The 19,843-nt window shown below is 44.2% G+C and overlaps 1 protein-coding gene across 1 annotated transcript in view; it reads left to right on the top strand.

Moving 5' to 3' along the window:
• Positions 1–19,843, top strand: part of samd12 (sterile alpha motif domain containing 12) — a 131,260-nt gene that overhangs the window by 103,548 nt on the left and 7,869 nt on the right. The window lies entirely within an intron of this gene.

Here is a 19,843-nt window from a genome sequence, read left to right as displayed (position 1 = left end):
TTCATCTGTGATCGGGAATCTCTGCTGTCGATGTGAATAATGGCCACTCACTGTTGATATTCTAGGTGTTTTTGACTGCACTTAAAAAAAGCACACGTGTCTGTCACGAAAAACAAAACAGCTGTTACTCGGACCATCTTCTTCACCATGTCTGTGAGTGTAAAGGCATTCTGTAAAATCCTGACCTCTCAATATCAGATGCTGATTTCAGTGTACTGGAGCGATATTTAGCAAAAAAGCTTGTATCCACGCCGGTGTAGCATGAGCTGTTGTCATGGTAACAACATCTTTCCCTTCCTGGACTGGAGCTGTCAATCAGAGGTGCATAAAATAGCTGCTGCGGTTGAGGGTGTGGAGTGTGGATGGGGGGGGGGGGGGCAGCGTCGGCCCCAGAGAGCCATTGCGCTTTAATGGGATTCTATTTGTACAGGAGTCCCTCTGTGTCCAGCCATTCATTGTTTGGATAGCAGCTGTAGCCTAATGCGGCCAAGACCCTGTGAGCAGATTGAATATTATTGATCAGCTCTTCGGGACATACAGTCGGTCCTCCAGGACTACAAAAAAGCCTCAAGGAGCGCGTGTGTGTGCGTGTGTGTGCGTGTGTGCGCGTGTGTGCGCGTGTGTGTGCGTGTGTGTTTGGTTGCGCTGACAGTCACATAGGAATGGAGTTGTTCGGGCTAAAACACAAGTGGCTATTTCACGGTCGAGCGGAGATGCCGTGTCCATGCCTGTCAAGGCCACCGGAGGAAGGGGTGGTTGGTGGAAGGGGGGGGGGGTTAGCAGTGGTAAAAGGTTGGCGAGCTTGAGAGCTGGCCTAATTTTTGCAAAAGACCCTTGATAGGATCCCATGATTTTATGATACAACTATTTTCATCAATATAATGAATTTGATGATGATGATGATATTGTTTCAAATATTCAATGTTACCTCTTATTGTCATTAAAGTAAGAGTCTCTCATGTCTGTGTATGAAGCTACCGTCAGCTCCATCCATCAGCTTAGCTTAGCATAAAGCCTTACTCCGTCCAAAGGCAACACCAGCACCTTTAAAGCTCACAAATGAAGAAAAGTAACATCTCATATATCTAATTGTCATTTATGACGGGTTTTTTTGGTGACCCCTGACAAATCAGGTTCAAATGTTTCTGACAATAACCAAGCAAAAGTTATAGTCTGCTTATTCGCTTTCTAACCACGAGTTAGATGACATGATCGATTCGACTCGTCCATTAAATATAAAACTACATTCAGCAGTTGGTTAGCTTAGCCTAACATACAGACTGGCTGTGTCCAAAGCTACATCAGGTGCAGAAAAAAGAAGCCAAAAACTGCAGATCCATTAAATGGCCACTTGATGCTGGCTCCATGAGGGAGGAAGTCCCCATAGACCCCCTTGTAAAAATACCCAACTTCACATGTTTACAGCCTGGTACGAAAAAAACGGTTTTGGTCTCTATAGCTAATATCCCCAGTAATGATCGTATATATGTAAAACCGTTTGAATTATATTAAGGCTTAAACGTGTGCATAAACCACCGCCAAGATGGACACATCTGGACACACAATAAGCTTCACTTTAGCTCTTCGGAAACCTATGGGTGACGGCACGGAGACTACGTCCATGTTTTATACAGTCTATGGTCCAAAGTTAACTAAATCCGGCCACATCTAGAGCTGTTTATCTGTACAAAAAAAGCTAAAGGTGGAAGATACATTTTCACACCTTTAGACAGGCTAGTTCTTTCCCCGTTTCCAGATCTTATGCTAAGCTAAACTAACTGTAGCTTCATTTAGCACACAGACATGAGATTGATATGGATCTCCTCATCTTAAATCGTGGCAAGACGGAAAACAAATGTCAAACTAAATACGTTTTTGCACATTTGCACATAGGAGCCTGACAAAACCAAGGTCCGCACATTCCCAAAATCTGTCTGGGGGGGGGGGGGAAGAACACAAGGCTGACTTTTTTTTTGTGATCTTACAGCATATCAACCACTTGCATTGAATTTCATCATATTTTTGATTGCGTGGCCCTGTAAAGAAAGCACTGTGTTTTTGCTCTTACCACCCATTTCAATGTGGCTGTAAAGGATTATTGAAAGCGTTTGTGTCAAAATATATTCTCCCAAAGCTTCTTTGAAATAAATTTCCACAAACATCACGCAGGCAGTCTAAACTTCTGGATTTGCTTGCAGACCACATAACAAATGTAGCAGTGTGTTTAACCCTGGCTGTATGCATTCAAATATTGATTCCTTGTCGTTACTCTCCGCTGTGTGCTCCTGCTCCCTACATGCAACGGTGGGGGGGGGCGGCGAATAGATTTTCCTCCAGAGGCACGAGGAAAACTTTCGACAGTGTTTTCTGGCTCTGATATCCAGGTATAACCAGCTCCAGATCTGGCAACTGTGCCAAGTTGTCCGAGGACTTGCCTGAACTGGCTCAGCCGATAGTACCTGTAAGAGGTTTGGCACGCACTCCCAGACGCTGGTACACAGTTACACAAGGGACCGCCACACCGAACCTCACACAACGTTATTGCACAACAACTGTCAACACATGCTGGCACGCACGTTAAAACGCACACAGACCCAGAGTTGTGTACACACAGACGGCGACACTACATATTCCTCAATAAACTAGCAGTAAAAACAGTCAGAGCAGCTCACAGGTTTCACATTAATTAAACAAGTGTAGAGAGCAAACGTGTAGACGACTCCTCAACACACAATCCAAACAGAAGACTTTTTTTTTTTCTCTGCCGCGTTGACAGCATGTTCCGATTCGTGTTTTTTGTAACCAACAGGCATGCAGACCAAGTCTCTACTCCCAGTCTATCCACATACTGTATAAGGTGCCTAATGATGGATATTAATGACGATATTAACATCATGAGTATGTATAATAAACAGATTAATCTCCATGTATAAGGTGTTCTCCATTTATTCATTCTACGTGTGATTGGCCAACCATGATGTAACTCTTTCTAAATCTGCTCGCTCCGGCTGTGTGTGTGTGTGTGTGTGTGTGTGTGTGTGTGTGTGTGTGTGTGTGTGTGTGTGTGTGTGTGTGTGTACTCAAGCGCATGCAGCTGTAGACTGCAAAAACAGATTACCTGACAGATGTTGTGGCTTGGAGAGGTGCAATGTTGCATTTTGGGCCTCTGGACCCTGCAGGAGATGCTGTGGATCACAACTGGGAGTGACTGTGAGCATAGTGAGCGCAGCCTTTTACAGAGGTTGAAATGTTTTTTCCATTTTTTCTCACAGACGGTGGCCAGCGTAGCCAAAGCATTTCCGCGTTATCGCCTCCGTTGTGTTTTTAATGGCATCTGCAGAGCAAATCAACCTTCAAGTTAAGTGAAATGATAATAAAGGAACCATTACAAATTTGAGAAAATCCTCTTATTTGCTTTCTTGCTAGTTAAGAAAGTGCACACCACTCTTATGGGGCCACTATTGTAGCAAAACTGTCTGCAAAAGTGTGTGGAGAGCTGCATCTTAATCTGTGCGTGCGTAATCAGATTCTTAAATGTCTAAAAGGATCTGAGATTTGTGATTGGGTGAGGATCGTGAACACGCTGTAGACACTGTTATCTCTGTCCGCACTGTTGCCGCCGTTTGCACTGTTAGCTGCAAGCCGCCAACTCAGCCGTCTCCATGTTGAGAGCCCTGTGGCGGCAATAGATTTGCTCTGAATTCCGTATTGGGCACCTTTAATTCATTATTCATAGCAGTTAGTTAAGGCATTCGATACAACTTTTATAAGCTTTATACAGCGTGACTGTACATCATATTGGGGAAACATTTTTTGGAAAAATCAGCTTGTTCTCTCTTTGGAAAAAAAAACAGACTCAAAAGTATATTTGCAATAACGGAGACATCGGAGACCGTCTTCTTCTTATGACAGGAGGGAACAGGTTGCGTGAGAGACGCTGTCTTGATTTTCAGAAACTAATCGCACCAAAAAGTATCGGGTTTAAATCCAACAACGGAACTGATGCCACACACGCTGTCTGCTACATGTAATGCAGGGTTGGGTGAGTTAGGAGAAGGAGGTGGTGGAGGAGGTGGTGGAGGAGGAGGAGGAGGAGGAGGAGGAGGTGGATAACAGGCGTGAGGGATGAAGAGAAAGAGAGATATGACAGAAAATCGCTAGCACTCAGTCCCCTGCCTGCCTCTCCTGAGACCTGCAACACACATCCTCAGCACTCTGGGTTCTTACCGCCTTCCTGCATGAGATCTCCACAGTTTTTTTTGTGTTTTTTTTTTCTATATGTCTGCAAAATTTCTCCCCCCCCCTCCCGTCTCTCTCTCTTCTATCTTTTAACTTTCGCTGCTCTACTTCTATTTATTCTATCTATTTCACTTATTCCGTGTGAGCCAGCATCTCTCTCACCTGTTCATTGTTTTTCTTCCTCCCTCCTGCTATCATTTTATCGCCTCACACTTTTTCCGCTTTGTCTATTTCTGTAACCGTGTTTTCTGTCGCCGTGGATACTCCTACATCACTTTTTTTCCCTCTCCTCCTCCTCCTCCTCCTCCTCCTCCTCCTCCTCATCCTCCTCTTCTTCTTCATTCATTGGCTTTCTAATCTCTCTCTGTCTTCTTCTCTGTTTATGTAGCCTCCCTCTCCTGTGTGTGCGTCTCGGCATCATCCTCGGCCTCGGCTGTTGCATGCGACGCTCTGCGTTCCTCATCCTCCTCCGTCACACGTTCACATGGATTGTGAAGCAGGCGGCTGCATGAATTAAACATCTTAGGCCGCGCACACGCTGATTCCCTTTGGAGTGTCAGGAGGAGCACTGGTACTCAGATAGGAAGGGCTCTGGCCAAATACACACACCGTGAGTGTTTGTCAGCGTCTGTGTGTGTGTGTGTGTGTGTGTGTGTGTGTGTGTGTGTGTTTATATTCTACATTGAGTAGCAAGGGTTGACGCGTCTGTTTCCTTCTTGTTCTGGAGAGAAGGAGCGAGGAGGCTGCCTTCAGTGCTTAAGCTTTGCTGCCGCGACAAAGAAAAGTTTCTCTTTCCTCACGCTCTTTCTCATGCTCTCCTCGTCTCTTCCCATCTCTTATCTCGTCTGATTCCTCAGTACATGTTGTTTTCAACTAGTGGTTTGCGTCAAAACAGTTTTATTTATGCTTTGCCCCCCTCTCCCTTATCCCCCCTCCTCTTGTTCTATTCTCCTGCTTTTCATTTTTCCCACTTTTATTCGACTTCTTTTCTTTTGTTTTTGATCTTTTGTTTTTCGTCCTTGTGTTGTCTTTCATCTCTATCCCACTCACTCCCCCCCTACATCTCCTCTCTCTGTCTCCCGCTTCATCCTGCTCTCGCTGCTCCTGTCAATATGACTGGTGTGAAAACCTTTCAAAAGCGATTGATGTTGCTTATTTTGGGGCGAGGGACGATCCCCCTGATCTCGGTGGGCTCTTTGTGTGTGTGTGTGTGTATGTGTGTGTGTGTGTGTGTGTGTGTGTGTGTGTGTGCGTGTGTTTGTCTCCGTCCTTGTGTGTATCATTGTCTCTGTGTGTGTCGGTGTCTGCGAGTGGAAGCGTCAATGGGCTCGTTAACGTTGCGGGCCGTATCTTTGCAGAAGTGGGCATCAGGAGAGTCTCTTTACCAGCTGAGGAGGTTAAGCCTTCTTATCAGCCTTCGCTGTGTGTTGATTCAGTTTGAGATCGAGTTGACACCCATTCGGTCGTGAACTCCCCGTCCCCGCTCTGTGCCGCCCCGGCTATTACTCTCATCTCCAACAACCACTTTTTTTTTATGGGGGTTTTATCTTGCCAGCTTTGCCACGACCAGCGTTCCGAACTGCAGAGGATAATGTGCGCTTCCGTTGCACTGATTTACTGTGGCAACCTTTTAAAGTGCAAGAGGCCTTTTTCAGGTTACTCGAGAAGGCTGTAAAATCTATTCAATTGGACAGCAGCAGCGTGCGGTGAGAAATAATTGGTTCGAAAAATTGGAAGGTTCCATCTAAAGATGTTTACTTTCAGTTGGGCTTTCTCCTAAAGTAATGCTCGTACCTCAAGGGTGTCGTTCACATGTCGCGTTTCCTTCACCCTCAAGTCCACTGTTCTCAAAAGCGAGAGCAACGCTTAGTTCAACTGCTGAAATGTTGCAGCGTGCGCCGCGTGACGAGGAAAAAACAATAACAGCTGGTAGATTCTACCATGAATATCCGTCTACGGTAAATACTGTACATGAAGGAGAAGTTAATCACTTTATTCCTTTGGAAGTTTACTTTGAAAAGACGCTATGCATGTAACGAGCGGAAACTGACTCGTCCCCGACTCGTCCAAAACTGATGCTAGAGGTGTAAGTAGAGCGTCATAGTTTGAAGCTTAGAGCCACTGACCAGTGATTATTAACACAGAGTCGTTTTACTGACTTTACGTTCTTTGTTTTGGCTTTACAGAGCTTTTTTTCAGCAAAAAGAATCTAATCCACAGTTTGCTTCCGGTCCAGCACAAACTGGCAGAAAATGTTAGTGACTTGAATATTGGATATTGCTGAATCAAGTAATGCAGGTTTAAAGTTGTAAATTCAAATCCCTGTTTGTTACTATTTGTGTCTGACATGTTCTTCATTCTGTACATGCCTCTCTACTTTTCTTTGCTGTTGGTGGAGTCCTCCTTTCCCTGGTGGGATTCAAATTGTGAAGGGAGCATGAATGCATAATTTCCTGTGAATCCCTTGTATGGTTTTACGCGTTTTGAATCTCATCGGGAACAGCAGGACTTCGTTCAGAATACTAAAGCTGGTGGGTGCATGCATTTCATGTAATGTGGAGGACAACATCCAAAATGTTAGATACTTTGACAAATGTCTTGTCCAACACTCTGTCCAGGTGTACTGTCGGCCACCCTGGTCTCCTAAAAGTTACGTTCCTATACGGCAAAACTGCATTGTCGTTTTTTTGTTTGTTTTTGACATTTATGTACGTTTGCGATACGTTTCTACGAACAGTTCGCAGAAGTCTATGCAAAGAGGAGGTTGAGGTGGATGCATGCTTCAAACAAACACAGGACTGTCACCCAGCAGACCGTTGTTCGTGTCCCATGTGAAACCAAAGGTCAACTTTCCCTTAGTCTAATTTATAACACATTTTTTTGATATTTTACAAAACTTACCAAGTAGCTTTATTCCCTAAGCATAACCAAGACATTTTAGTTTTATTTTGCTTCATTTTACAAAGTAAACCTTGTGTGTTTAATACTGCAATCGTAGTCCATGAGAAATATATCTTTTTTAACGTAAATGAGAATGCAGTTCAGTTGAAAACATGATTTAGCAGGAGACTGAGCCCATGGATGTTATTACATGGATATTAAGACAGACAAGTTGATCTTGTTCTGCTGCAGTTAAAAAAAATAAAAAATACTCTTTCAATACTTTCCAACTATCCTGTTTTTGGCATTCGGCCCCAAGCCCATTGATTCTTACTGAAGATCTAAATCTGTAAAAGCAAATAGTTTCATTTTTTTTAAAAGAAGCAATTTTCTAGGCAGCTAGACACTGTAGCTTTTACCAAACAGATGGAAATAATTAATAATTTGAAATAAATCAAGATAAACAATGCCAAGGAACATGTCAGCCAGTGCAAAGTGTGGCTCACTGATGTGTTTATAATCGTTTTTAAGAGGAATATCAGAGCTGCATACACAGACGATACTTATTAGTTGGATCGTTTCTTTGTTGGTTTGGGTCTTTTTGTGTGATTTGTTGGTAACAAGAAAAATCTAGACAATCATTCCTCAGATCATATTATATTATAGCACAGCGCAGTCTGATTTCATTGCAATGGCAGATAGCAAACAGCTTAATCGGGAGAGAGACAAGAGCAACCAATTAAAGTAGGTGTCACATTTTTGTATAGCTAGATATGTGTTTGCCTCTCCTGTGGTGCATAGTCTAGAGATAACGTAGCTATTTTGTCATCCTAACAGCTGTTATTCCTTCAATAATTCCCTGCTCTTTGTTTTTTTTGCCTCTCACTGGTGAAACAATCACGTAACCTCTCAGCCTCGTGATTCTAATCTCTCTCCCCTCCTTTTAACGAGTGAATTCAAATTAGAAATGCCTCTTCTCAACAAAAAAAAAAAAGTCCATGGGAGAATGTCTTCTGGTTCGGCCCCCCACGGCGGCAGAGCGGTCACGCAGCCGAGCAGACGACGGCAGGGATGCTACGGGCCGGCAGACGCCCACCCGCTGCCCGGTGACTTTTTCTCCCAGCACCTCGCCACAGCTGTGTGCTCCGCCGCTCAACATCAAGGGAAGGCCGGGGTTATTACCACTATGTTTATGTGTCAGGCAGAGTCAATTATACCTCTGACTGGTGAGAACAGAGAGAGAGAGAGAGAGAGAGAGAGAGAGAGAGAGAGAGAACGCGCATGCGGTAAACCTTTCTTCCCTTTGGCTGTGTGAGAGAATGTTTCTTGGGATTTTTGTTTTTTTTAAAGCCCATACATGTGTCTGTGCAAATGTGCTGGTTGCTCCACAGGTGGTGGGAGAAAATAAATCTCCACCCTATAAGCTCCCCCCTACGTTCGGCGGATGATGGAACAGGGAGCCGGCCTTACTGGGGGGGTCCAGAACCTGGGGGCCTCCAGCCAGCAGGCGCCACTGAGGATGAAGGGGTGCTGTGAGCTCGCTCGTTAAACAGCCCTGTGCCCGACCTTAATGATATCCGCCGGCACGTTCCCTCTCTCTCAAGCCCCCCCTCTGCCCTCTCTCGCTCGCTATCTCTCTCCTCGTTTCACTTTCACTCTCCCTTCAGCCTTCCTCCTCTTTCTTTCACTGCCATCTGCCTCCTTGCTCTCTCTCTCTCTCTCTCTCACTCTCGCCTCCCCCCTACTCTGTTTTGGGTGAGGAAGCCGAACCCGTCTGGTGGAGGGGGGGAGAGGCTCTGTCACACTTGCCTTCTAATGAGCAGTCGCTCTGCGTGCCGCCAGCTCCAACGGAGCCAAAATGGCCGACACATTTCACACTGCTGGGCCCTTGATCTGTCAGGTTTTTGAGTGGCTGGCTCGGCGGCTTCGCTGCGGAATGATATCATGAGGGGGGGGGGGGGGGGGGGCGCGAAAACAAAGAACAGAAGAAATGATGTAACACGCTGCCTTTGGTGAGAAATTGTCCTCGCTTGTTTTCACTGTGTTGCGCAGAAGCGGGACAGCAAGACGTGCAGGTGGTGCTGGTATCCTAAGGAGTTTAAAGTACATGCGTTATTGTGCGTACGAGCCAACATGCATTTAGGGGCTTTTTTTATTCTCCATTCTCATATTTAATGTCGGGGCATTTCCACTTCTCTGGTGAATGATTAATGTCGGTGTCCTAAATCACTCCCTTACCAGAAGTTTTGTTGAGGCAGGAGCAGTTTTGTTTGTCACGGGGTCATATTTGTCTTACGGGTTGATGATCAATAGAAAAGGGGCACACATGGTCAAGCGACTTCGATCCGAACAAACCAGTAGGTGAAAAGTAAAACGTTTAATCCGGTACCCCTCCGTTCTCTATTGTACAATTGCGTTCTATTCTTAAAGAAAATCGGACCATTTCGCAACATTTTAATGCCCAAATTCCCGACAGCTGCAGATAATAGATAGGTTGTTTGGAACAAACGGAAGCGCTCCTCCTCCCACCATGTTGTGCAACCTTGCATGTGGGTTCTGGTTAACCATAGACCTTCTGATAACAACCTCACAGTTCTTAGGCAATCGTTTCCAAACAGTGTTATGCAATTACGGGTATGATTACCCGTCATTTGTTTCATTTTTGATGCGCACATGTTTTTTCTGATCCAGGCCGCCCACAAATTTAGCAACTGGGTTGTTTCATTTCCCAGTTTGTGGGTTTGGTAGACACTTCAGACACCAAAATGTATGTGCACAAGCAAAACATCAGAAAAGTCTCGTTTTGGGATGCAATGACGAATGATCTATTTTGTTGTTTAGGTTGGAGGGACTTGTTGGAGGAATCAAAAGCAATCTGGGATTTTTTTCCATCGAAACTTCGTTAGCATCCTAGCCACAGATTCCGTTATCCGTTGTGACGCACGGCACAGAATGAAATGAGACAGTGTCACGCGGGTTGTGTGTTGAACCAGACAGCATTGAACAAAACCCGGACAGCATATTTGCTTGTGCGGCACCATTCATCCACACGTTATCGTGTTTTGTCGATAATTTAGAATTTTAAATGTAACTCAAATGATCTTAATTTGGTCTTTATCGGCACAGACAAGAAAGTCCTATTGTGTCCGTGCCACGCCTGAAGAAATTGGAACACTACCATTTTTTAATGACATGTTGCACCACGAATTTTATTTGATCAATTTAACCTTGTGTGTATATATATATATATACACACAAGGTTAATATACAGAGGGTTAATAGGCGCTTAAGAGGGGTTAATAAAGAGAAGGTTATATATACAGAGAGAGAGAGAGAGAGAGAAACTGACAAGGTGTGTTTTGCAAGTGTGTGTGTGTGTGTGTGTGTGTGTGTTCTCTCTCTGCATTTGTGTATGTCTTTTGTAGATGTGCGGATGAGGAAGGAATATCTGTCTCTCCATCATGTGTGCATGCTTAAAATCATGTGTGTACGAGGTGTGCATGATTGTGTGTGTGTGTGTGTGTGTGTGTGTGTGTGTGTGTGTGTGTGTGTGTGTGTGTGTCTCAGTGTCAGCGTAACAAACTGGCATCGGTTCCTGACAGTCAAAGCAGCAGAGGAGATGACATCCTGTCCACACATAGCGCAGCGAGACCCATCCAGTTCTCTCAGCACAATAACCCGCGGTGACAAGTATTCTTCTGTTCCTTAAGGACCAGCGCTGTGGAGCGTTTTTGCAGCCGATCGGCTCGGGCGGGATTTGCATAATGCGTGGGCTGGAATAACGCTGAACAATAACCGTTTCAATATGAATGGGCAGTTCAAGATCTATGGCAACAAAACAGTGGATAAACAACAATGCCGGAAACAAAAGTCACTCTCAGCGCTTCTCCCTCAGCCACAGCTAAACGTCTTGATCGTCCCGTTTGGCCTACATTTGCTCTCGAACATCACGCTCCACACATTTATCTTCAAATAGGCCTCTTAATCTCCACCATTATGCATCTTGCATTAAATAGTCTGCCGAAATTAAAGATGACATCATTTCTGTCCCGGCGGCAATTACTCGAACGCCTCTGACGCCTTTCTTTTTTACCCCTCAAGACGCGTTGAGCGAGAGGCCTGATTTATTGATTGAGGCTGTGTATCTGCGCCGCCGTGCTCGAGGGGATGAGGAGGATTATGTAGCAGCACCGTGATGTTGTTGACACTCCTGTCGCCTTTACAGCTCCGACATGCCAACACTTGGGCGGGTGCCCGACCCTGAGTGTGTCTAAATGTGTGTGTTGAGGAGGGGCGAGGGGATGAAGCGGGCGTGTTTGAGAGGTCAATGGAAGGGTTTTTGGCTGTGAGATAGCGAGGGATTGTGTGTGTGTGTGTGTGTGTGTGTGTGTGTGTGTGTGTGTGTGTGTGTGTGTGTGTGTGTGTGTGTGTGTGTGTGTGTGTGTAAGTGTGTGTGTCATCGAGGGGTGGTGGAGGGGAGGACTGGGGGAGAGAGTGGTGGGCCAGCTGGCAGCCTCTGGCTCCACTGGGCCCCGTGGGCATCCGGCTTGGCGCAAAATTTGCTCTACTGTGACAGCTGGGACCTGGGCGTCGACCAAGACAGAACTCACAAACGCACAGCGACGCTCACACAGACGAACACATGCACACAGCAGGCACACACACAGGATTTGGGTGTGTGTGTGTGTGTGTGTGTGGGGGGGGGGGGGGGCGAAAGGTGGGATGAAGTTTCAGAGAGTCTGGAATTGAACTGAGCTGCACTTTCAGTTCACCCACATTTAGTATTATTTTAATACAGTTGTCACATTAAAGTGACTCCTGTCTATACACTTCACTGCTAAGCCAGAGAATTACACTGAGTTATGTCAAACGGTTATCGACTAAAGTTCAATTTTAGCCACCTCTCTTCATCCAGGCCAGTATCCTAGGAAGGATATCCATTGTGGATAATGCTGCGCCTCACAGTTTACATCCAATACCAACATTTACTACCAATTTCAGGAATCAGCGTGCCCTTAAATTATGCAGGAATTGGCACCTGCTGTTTGTGAACACAACATTCAAAGTTGGCCCCCATCTTCCCTCGGCTTAACCCCATCGGTGTTTTTCCTGTAGTTGCCTATAACCTTAAAGCAGCTATAATGACTATTTTTTTAATAGCTATGGAGTAGATGATTATGTGCAATTTGAAAGGGGTCGCTTGTAGTGACAATCCCACAGAGAATTCTTTTCGCTCCTTGTTTTGGTTTCACGGCCCACAGTTATACAATTCTCGTTCACTCCCACGGCTCTCATGGCATTCCTTTTGACAATTGTCAGCTAAAAAGTTTAAGTTTTTTTTTTAAGTTTTGAGATTTGCAGAATCGTCCATTATCAGCATTCATGTCTGGCAATAGGGTTGAAGTCTTAAGGAACAGGGTTTTTTTCAAAGCCCAGATGAATGAAACCTAATTCATAATTGAAGTTGAGCTGCCCAACTGGCCTGAGATCAGTAAGAGCTCCTCGATTTCGATAGTTATAAGCACTTCTCTTTCATAATTATCTTACAACTTATGTCCATTAAAATATTCAATCGGCTCATACTGAGTTTAACCAGTTTTTGAATTGCTCTGTTATTTCCATGTCGATGGGTGGTGAATAAGTGCACAGATAAGAGAAGACATTAACTGTGCAATTCGCTTTAGTTAAAGGACATTTTTTCTATTATAGGGATAGAAATATGCTTAAATAGGAAAGGCACAGATGAATGTTTAATGTAATGTTCTTGCATTTCATTGCAACAAGGATTTGTATTTCCAGTTCATTAACTACTACAGATTAAAATATTAGCTCATTTCTTCCTGTTAGATTACTTTCTCAAAATCAAAAGAAGACACGTTAACCAAATTATTTTCTCAATGGAACAGTTGTGGTCATTGAAGTAGAGTAAGTCACAACCTCCCAAAGGAAACGAAGCGCCTTGTAGTTTCACAGTTTGTGCTTCCGGGCATCGGGGAGGCGAAAATGAGGACAGAGTTTTTGGAAAGCGGGAGGCTGAAGTCATGGAGGTCGAAGACTGCCGCGAGCCGCCGAGGGAGGGAGGTTAATGGGAGTAAATCAGGGAACTGCAGCGGTGAGGTGGAACCTTTTGAGTATTTTCATATTTTTTTTATGCTGACTCTCCGACTCGCCTCATTTGTCAGTGTACTCTGCAACGGCTGGCTACCGAGCGACGGTTCAAAATAGAAAGAACTGACTCAGGATCTGATACAGTTTACCACTCTACTGCTCGGTTCTAATGTCCACACTTTTCATTAGTCATACGGCGTTGACTCTAGTGCTGAAACCTTTTTTGTTCTAACAAAATGGCTTTTTTAACAGGTTTTGGGGATTACTGAGAAATAATAGTATGAGGCCTTTTGAGACCTAATATATTGACTCAAGTGATGTCACTTGAGTCAGCTAGCAGCTCCAGGCTACGTTAGCAGCAGCTAGTATAACACAGCCAGATCTCCAACCAAACTGTCAGTAGTTAAAATTAATTGTGGGTAATGCAGCCACAAGGAAGAAGAATGCAAAGATTTTGATCCTTTTAAAAGACATTTTTTTAAAAGTCCAACAATATCAAAAGGAGTTTTAATGCTAAATTGTTGAAAGTTGAAAAAATGCCTCACAGTCTCGCTAAAGCAGTATTTCTCAAACTGTATAGTCGCGCTCCTCTAGTGGGGCGCAGTGGTATTACAGGTGGGGCGTAGGGGGAAATGCAGAATTAATTTATTTCAAGAACTCTATTGAGAACTTCACATATGACAAAACTACAACGTACACGGACATAAAACTAAGTCATTAATAAATACATGGCGAAATGCCTGTACTTTCGTGTAAATGTTTACGTTACGCCGTTAACAGGTTACGCTTGCGCGACGGCCAAGATCCTTGGCGACTCACATGTGTAGCTTAGTGTTCAAAATGAAGAGACATTTGGCAGGGGGGAAAATAAAAGCAACCGCAGGCGATGCATCCGAGACAAACAGCAAGACGACAAGAAGAAAATATGATGACGCCTATCTTATGATCTGGGTTTCACAGTGAATGCGGACAGAGGGCTGTGAGCATCCTGCTTCCCTTCGCCATATCCTACCTCTGTGAGATCGGCTTTTCTGCTGTTGCCTCTCTCAAAACAAAATACAGATCTAAGCTCAACATTGAGCATGAATTGAGAGTGGCCGTATCAGGTCTGCAACCCCGTTTTAAAAAGACTTGTAGTGGAAAGCAGGCTCACTGCAGACACTAATAATGATACAACTTGGCTCATACATATCTGTACTAATTTTGTTTTGTTTTGCACAGGTTGCACTTTATTGTTATTATCGTGAAAAGATATTCAGTGCAAAACATGTTAATTGCAGCCACAATAAACAATTTTTTGCCAAATATTAGTTATTTTTTGCACAGGTAGAACTATATTTACATTGTTCTAACACAGTGACTGTACATTTTATTTGTTTTTGTCTGATGGAGCAATCTGGTTTACTTGAAAGTGATTGCAATTTTCTTTATTCTATTATTTGAAAAAGCACAGATTGAGGACTCACAAAATGTTATTTCAATAAAAATTCAACATGGACCATTTTGTTACAATTTTGTTGGGGCGGTGGGGCATGAACATTGTTCTTCCTCCAAAGTGGGGCATGACAGAACAAAGTTTGAGAACCACTGCTCTAAAGAGTGAAAACTGAAGAACCATACATGATAAATAAGAAGAAGAGGAGGGGAAAACGAGAGTAGAAAACACAAAGCGACCATGTGGTCAGTCAGATTGGAACAGCCCTCTGATCTTTCCACCCATCCGAACAGAGTGAGAGACATAACCACCAACACGACCCTCAACATGGAAAAATGGGCCTCACCGGGCGAGCGAGCACGTTGTACCGCAATGTGCGTTATCTCCCTGATGTGTTTTGACAGCTCATCCAGAGTCCCTCAATATTAAACTCTCCTGAATGCGGAAGGAAAACAGCTGGGGCACGAGGTTAAATCAACATGTTGTGCCTCCCACTCGACACGCACTCGCACACGATGGCTCTAGTGCATTTCATTTATTATGCACCCGCCCGCGCATTGGCTTCGGATAACCCTCAAGCGCTGTGACAACGTTTGTGCAAATGCACCATTGCATATTAAGCCTCGGAAAAAAAGAAACATACTGAAACAATGTCACAACGAACGGCCTGTGACGGAGCGAAAGTGCAGTGACGTAAGTGTGGCGCGTGGTGAAATGAAAGCAGGTGGCGGATGGAGTGATTGACTGGTTCATAGATACCATATCGAGACGGACAGGAAAGGCAGACGGATAGAGATGAAGCGTCACCCCACTGAGCTGTAATGCACACCGAAAGGTGAACGCCCTCCCACCTCACGCTCACAAATACACAAAAAATCCTCAGAGGGATTATAAGGCTTGCATGATGCGCACAGCGCCCATCATAATTGCTTGTGCCTTCCCTTATCTAAGTACCCGCGACAGCACCACTTTGTTAGGCCTCACTTTGATTAATTGCTCTCGCACGGAATCGCTCTATTTACCGCATGTAGGTCAGGTTGTACCTGCTAAACCATTAGGTGGCAAAAACCTCGATGTGACCGAAATACATAGAAGTTTACTTTTAGTTTGCTTACTGCGAGACACAGCGGGGTGATGTTGCACCTGGCGCCCGACCAGGTCCTGAATTTACTCGTTCCAGAACTCAGGATTTTTTTCCCACCCTTTTTACTAGAAAGATGGACTTTCTAAAAACTATCTTTTTTCTGTGTTTGGTTAAGAGTCTGTTCACATGGTAACCCCTCAGGTAAGCCTTAATTCAGGAGCCACCTAGTTTTGTTCAGAGCTGGAAGGAGTGACTTCTGGAGAGCTGTGTGCAGTCACCGAGGCTAAGCTAGCTGCTGGATGGCCAGTAAATCCCTCCAAACAGTAGAGCTGCCTGAGTGATAAGCAACAATGTTCCGTTTTCCATCTCTATACAATAGAAGCAACGGGTGGGTGTGGAGGATTTGGAATAGTTTAAAGGCGCTTCTGACAGCACAAAGAACTTCACTTCTGCTGCTCATTACAGTAATTAGTAAAGTAACGTAGTTACTTTTGAAATGATGCATGAGTAATGTATTTAACACTGTCTGTCTAGAGAAGCATATTTTTCCCGCATTAGAGTCGCAGTTTTGAATGCGTGATCCGGTATTCCACGATTTAGCCAATTGCTCGGAGAATACGGTTCCCTATTGATACGGGTAGGAGGTCATCCAGAGGCAGCCTGTCATGCAACGCCTTGATATTTGCGTAATAAATTCTCCCAGAAGGCCTCAACACCACAAACACAATCGAGAGGTTAAGTTCAGTTCCTAAAATTAGCTGAAGTGACACCTAGCAGACAGCTAGCGACCTGAGACGGCACCCACCTGTCACTCAAACACCTAACCGTGAGCCTTGAAATAATTTAAACAAGTGAGTAATATAAAAAAAAACGTAGAGTTGTGTTGAACGGGCACTTCAGCGTTGGCTTCATTTTTCTGCCTCTGGGGCTGCTGCTTGCCAAATACCTGCAATGTTAATAACATTCCCATCAGCCTCAGCTTTATTTTGTGTTTTGTGCTAATTAGCTAACGTTAGCATACTAATACGCCAAACTAAGATGGTGCACATTGTAAACATTGCTACTGCTGAATGTCAGCATATTGAATGCCAAATCTTTAAATGTTTAATCTTACAGCGCAACATGAGTACACTCTCACAGAGCTGACAGCGCAGACCATTTGCCTTGTTTCACTTTCCTGCCGGTAGTTGACACTTAAAATGGCAGCTATAGTCTTATACAGCCACCATGTTGCATTGTTCACTGCAGACAGTCTTTAAAACTGTTCTCATGCCTCTAAATTGCACATTATCTCTTTATTAGGGTTGCTGAGATTGAGAAAAGGCAATGTCAGAAATAAGGAACCTCTATAAAAAACAATGACTGTGAAAGAAGTCCATTAGCTGCTTTTTAAAAAGTTACTGGCTTTGTTGAAATCAACTCTCTTAGACTTTAAATGTCCCAGCTGGTGAAGTGGAATTTGGTTTTGGCAGAAAAAAAAAGTCATGACGATGACTGCACAGTCCTGCTGCTTTAAGTCAGTTAACATTTGTTTAAATAACACCAGGCACTGGCCTCATTACTGGGTCACTTAAGCTCAGTTTACTTTTAATTTTCACCATTTTGCCTCAATAAGCTTTTTGTTTGTTTTGAGTGTCATTTTGGCTACAGGCTCGTTAAACTGCTACTAATACTCAGTGAGTTGTTTAACTCTCGTACCTTTCCGTGCGCCTCTGCACTTTATTGCTCCAAGGTCAGTCTGTCGTAATATGTTTTTGTTTGTTTTCCTTCATTTACTGAGAGCACGGTTTCGAATGAATCCCCCCCAGAGGAATCCCCTTTCTGCCTTAGGTGTACACACACACACACACACACACACACACACACACACTCGCACGCACTTCAAACAGTGATACAGTTTCTCTAATCACGGTCTTGTTACCTTCTCTCTGTACCTGCTCTGCCCACATGTACGGTTGTGAAAAGCAACATTTCATGACCTTTGGACTACACCATCTTCCTCCTCCCTCACCTGCAGATACTTCACTTTTTCTTTTTTTTCCAAATTGGAGGTGAAAGCATTCGTTCCACATTACAATTAAAATGTCCTTATACTGGAGGCTTGTGCTACAAGATGCGCAACAACCTTAATGTGAATCTACCACGTGACCTGACAAGATTTGAGTGGAAGCCATGTCTGCCTCACGTTACTTGTGAATGTTGACAAATTTGTCAGGGATTAATCAGTTTGGGAAATCCTCAAAATGTGAGTTCAGCAGGGCCACTGGTCGATGGAATGTATTTCAACGATACTTGTCAAGCTGTTCGGGCAAGCTCGAACTCAGAGCAGACGGAGGCGAGGAGACGGAAAGAAGACAGATTAAGACATTTCTGCAGTCTTGTATTGGCAACTGTAATGGAGATAAAGTTGCATCTCTGATGTTAAAGTTAGATAGAGACACACACACACACACACACACACACACACAATTGGATACAGGGAGCAGAAAAGGACCTGACGCTGACACTGTCTTCTCAGAATTTGCATGTTAACCGAGCACAAAACAGCTGGCCCCCCAAAAGGGTCTCTAGCTCTTGCAAACATAGACACTTTCTCTCCTCTATCACTGCACAACCATTGCTCTTCACTCGCTGCACACTCCTTAAAAAGACTAAACCCAGTCCTCCTGCGTTCAAACCCCACATCGTGTGGCACTTAAACCCCCGACTTGTATCTTTCTCTCTAAATGGAGACTTGAGGTTTTAGTGAGGCTTTCACAGCAAAAAGACTTGCCCAATAACCACAACTTGCAAAATTAGTTTTAAAGTCAGAGTTCTGGGACTCTAGCCTTGTTTTATTCTTGTTGTATAATAAGGTGACAGTATTACCACCAACGAATGGAACAGGAATGACGGGTAATTAGAAAAAAGGATGGGCCTAAGCCTGGGGGGGAGATTATGCATGTGGTCTATGCGTGTGTGTTGTTGTGCATGCTTGTGCGTAGTTATGTCTGTCCACGGCTAATCTCACATACTACTGTATACATCAGCCTTTCCCAGAGATCCCCAGTTTTGTGAAAAATTGGGAAGAGCAAAAGGGATTTCTCCGGGCTCTGATAAACAAGCTAGCATTCGGAGGTATGGAGCCAACGGGCCGTCCTTGAAATTCTTCGGTGTACTTTTTGCGGCGTGTCCAGCAACGGTTGCCCAAGTTAATGTTGCTGGACGTTTTTAACGTTTCCAAATGACGATAATTGTCTAAAAGGAGTCTGGAGGCCTTGATGTCTACATCCATGATGTTGAGGCTAAAGCTACATATCTCGGGCCATTCAACATGTGGGGAAATCCAAAGCCTGACAGAGCTGCTGTGCTTAATTACGGTTGCTGTGCTGTGATTGGCCTATCGCTGCCAGGGCTAGGGGCTTCAACCGGTTCATATTTTAAGCAGGTAATGAGCCATTTAAAGTTAAAAGCAAACATTTTTTTATTATCCTTTTAACATACCGTGTTCCGTGTCAAGGCTTAACCTTCACTGATTAGAAGGCTTTTTTTCACTCACTGCCCAACATGATTTAAAGATGACTGTAAATGCATTTTGAATTACTATTTTGACAATCTACAGATGTAAGTAAAAATCCGTCATTCATCAACTCAAGTGCAGAGGCCGTCAGTGTGCGAGTGCTCACCGACATCACTCGCTGGCATGTACGAGCAGCGTGCAGCTCCTTTGAATGGGAGGTCGATGCGCCGCAGCATCAAACTGAGGTTCGTTTTAACTGCCGACTTGGATATCACACCCCAGTTATGTGAGTGCTAATGGCTTCAACGTGTGCGTTTTGCCTGTGATGTCGGCTGTTGTTCAGCACATTCCCTTAATTGGATGACCCCTTTGTCTTTGTGTGAGTCCATGCGTGCAACTGTGAATGAGTTTGCATGTTTGTGCCTGCCTCTCTGCTTTCATTTGATTTGATTTCGGTGTAATGGGCTGTATAGACGCCGAGCCCATTTGGTCTTAAAGACACATCTGTATGTTATGCTTCAATGTCTAATATATATACCAAAGACATTCTTACTCAAAGCCAATTTGTTTTTTAGAAGAATGTCGGATATATCCTCTC

This window comes from Cebidichthys violaceus, unplaced genomic scaffold (assembly GCF_023349555.1).
Source record: "Cebidichthys violaceus isolate CVI_PGR_0920_01 unplaced genomic scaffold, fCebVio1.0.p SCAF_16, whole genome shotgun sequence".
Classification (NCBI taxonomy): Eukaryota; Metazoa; Chordata; class Actinopteri; order Perciformes; family Stichaeidae; genus Cebidichthys; species Cebidichthys violaceus.
The sequence above is the reverse complement of the archived record's forward strand: the minus strand, read 5'-3'. Positions and strand labels throughout refer to the sequence as shown.